Below are 3,214 nucleotides of genomic sequence, written 5' to 3'. Positions count from 1 at the left end.
GTAAGAGGGAGAAGTGTACTGATGTGTGTGGGTGTGTTCAGTAAGAGGGGGAAGTGTTCTGCTGTGTGTGGGTGTGATCGGTGGCATAATAACACAAAGCTGGTGTGTCTACATATACTGTGTCTTCTTGTGACAGGTTGAGTCCATGCTGCCAAAGACCTGCCGTCACTGATGTATTATGCCGAGCTCACCAGACATGACACCTGTCAAATTATTCTGACACCGGGCAAACCAATTCTGTTTCCTTGCTCTAACTTCTTAGTGCTGAGCACCAAGCGATTCCCCGTTTACCTACTCCGGGGTTATGCCCACATACAGAACGATGTTATGTTTCGAACAAATGGTGCTTACCCTTTTATCCGCTCCTACACGAGACAGCTCTAGTATAATATACGACAACACAGAGAGTTAAATCAGCTAATAATAGATGGCAAATGATCACATGTAACCGGTGAAATACGGTCAGTTTACCTCAGGGTTTTATTCTTACTTTTACATGAACGCTTAAATAGTTGCAAATAATACCCCGCTACCACGACATGAGCAGAATTAGATGAAAGAAAGCGCAGCGATGTTAATTGCAATTTCCTAGATGTCAATGGTCAAAATGATGTGTTACTCACTTTAACGGCCAGTTTCTGTACATTCCACCCCGGGGACTAGAGTGTCTCTCATGCTGAAACATGTAAATGTTTCAAAATGAAGTTTCAGAGATTTGCATGCTATAGGCCTACGCTGTACCACATACGCCTGTCATGAGGATTTCGTGAAATTAGAAGGCTTAATCTCATTTATTCACTGCATAATCAAATAAAGTCAGGCTAGTACGCATGCCAGGACCAGGGCAATATGGAGTAAAACAAAAAATGAAAAGCTAGCCTACTGTGTTTCTTACCCTTGGGGAACTGTTAATGTCTCGGTGGCCCCTAATTGTCTATAATCGATTCCAAATGACTTTCAGGTAAAACAGAAAAAAGATTAAAAAACAAAAAAACATGAGTACAGAGTTTGAAGTTTATAGTCCATAGACATACTAACACCATACCATTAAATAGTCTATTCTTGCTTGTACCGTATAGTTTCTTTGGCTTTGGGTTTAGCGGAAACATTTTAAAACATAAAATTTAACACATGTGAATATTAATGTTACATTTTTTTATATAGACGACCATTTTACTTAAACTCATAATGGCGATCAGAAAAAGCGCATTATTTGTTAAAGACTATGCACAATGTGTAGATAGTAAAGCAGAAAATGCTATGATAAAGCTGATTCATATATATATATATATATATATATATATATATATATATATATATAATTATATATATATATATATATATATATATATATATATATATGAATCAGCTTTATCATAGCATTTTCTGCTGAAGTTGGTGGCTTGTAACAGCCATAGTAGCTTAAAATATGAAATAATTACTGCATATACAGGGTAAACCTAGGGCAGTGACGAATAAGTTTATAAGTAACGCGCTAAATTCAAAATGTTCGTTCCAGACTGATTTCATTCCTTCGCCTAGAACATAACTTGCGTGTTTCCAACATCACTGAAAACTGTCGACTGCTTCCATTATTCCGTCTTTTTTCGTACTTATATAGGCCTACTTTCTCAATTCTTTTGTGGTTTGTGCTAAACGTCGTATTGGGGAATTGGCATAGCGATTATTGACCTGAAACATCCATCTAGGTTGACGTCTGCTATACGAGTGTGTTTGGATGCATAGATTTTATTATACAATACAAACATCGAATTGGAGAAATGTTTGTAACGGATTGGCATGGTTGGATACATGCACAATTCATCTCGAATAATGGATGTGCTTACGCCAGCTGATCTGATATATTTAGGGCCGGATAAGATCCGCATTTCTAATCAGTGGGGCAGGTCTAACATCTAGATTACGCAAACGAGTTTGTGTTTGTTGTTAAGTGGAGTGCACACTCGTACCATGCCCAATCTTACCTTAGTAGTGCAGCGCTTGGGGCGAGAAGTCGCAAGTCAGATTAGCACGTGAGAATTGTTGTGGGTGTGAAATATAAGAACGTTCATGTCGCTTGTATAAGTTCGGTTGGTTGGATCTGCCTTGTCTTCTTCTCCAGCTTCCAGCATAAATCCTCCCAGATGTGACAATTTTTGCTTCGTTTCCCTGGGGAAGCCGTGAGTTACAGCGCCACCTTCATTGCACGTAAATGTGCTGCCTAAATGAAATTAAACAGATTTAGACTACCATTGAGATCATAACATTGCGCAAATAGGTAGGCTGTATATACTTACGATTCTTATTATCTATCTTGTATGGGCTGACTTTGACTCGGAACTCTGTCTCTTTTCTCAAACGTTAAACTAACAGGTTTTTATTGCAGTCTAAACTAATATTTACTGAATCTCGCATCAAGCATTGGGAAAAACTGAAAACTGCAATTTAAATTAGGCCTACACAACAACGCTTGAAACAAAATGATGTGAAAATGCATCAGTATGGCCAATGCGACGATATGTCTTAGGTTAAACAGTACACGCTACTATCTCCTATTAAGTGCAAAATAGCATAATATGCACCATCGCAGTAGGTTAAGCTGCCCTAAAATAATTTAGGTTTTGCCCTAAAATAATGACAACTAAGGTACACGCTTAGATACAATAATACGTAGAGTGCGATTTTATAACAGGCCACCAAATGTAGGGCCTACATAAAATATATGATATGAAAATGCATACATAAAATATGTGATATGAAAATGTGATACCTGGCAAATGTAGAGACGAAACCGGTGAAATATGGCCTCGAGTCAATTTACCTCAGTTAGGCTTACGTGTAATGGCATACAATTACCAAATTTGCAGCACGATAGTCAAGAACAAATCAATCAGCTGAACTAGGAGATGAGAGAGCGAAGAAGGATCAGCCTCTAACTCAATTCTTGTCAGATTCTATGTACATGTACCTGTGACTAAGACGACAATACACACACATAATTAACAGTTCATTGGTTTAGCAATATGTCCTTCCTCTCGTTATCGATGAATCCGGATTGTGCAGTATAAAGCACTGTGCGACTAATTTCGCGGATTTGTGCTTAAATTTTGTTTAGAGGATACAGCCCCGACACTTACAGTAAGCACGTGACCTTGTCACCGCTCATTGTGATTGGATGCTGCACTGATCAAAGCAATATCTCTCTGCATCTGGT

The 3,214-nt window shown here is 38.3% G+C and overlaps 1 long non-coding RNA gene across 1 annotated transcript; it reads right to left on the bottom strand.

Moving 5' to 3' along the window:
* Positions 1–623: 623 nt before the first annotated feature.
* LOC135479054 (uncharacterized) lies at positions 624–2,959 on the bottom strand. The gene is made up of 3 exons (XR_010445819.1): positions 2,771–2,959; positions 1,986–2,221; positions 624–676 (listed from the first exon to the last, which is right to left on the bottom strand). It is a non-coding gene; the product is annotated as an uncharacterized LOC135479054 (long non-coding RNA).
* Positions 2,960–3,214: the final 255 nt, after the last annotated feature.

Source organism: Liolophura sinensis, chromosome 12, assembly GCF_032854445.1.
Source record: "Liolophura sinensis isolate JHLJ2023 chromosome 12, CUHK_Ljap_v2, whole genome shotgun sequence".
Lineage (NCBI taxonomy): Eukaryota > Metazoa > Mollusca > Polyplacophora > Chitonida > Chitonidae > Liolophura > Liolophura sinensis.
Note: the sequence above shows the minus strand (reverse complement) of the source record. Positions and strands in the feature narration are given on the sequence as shown.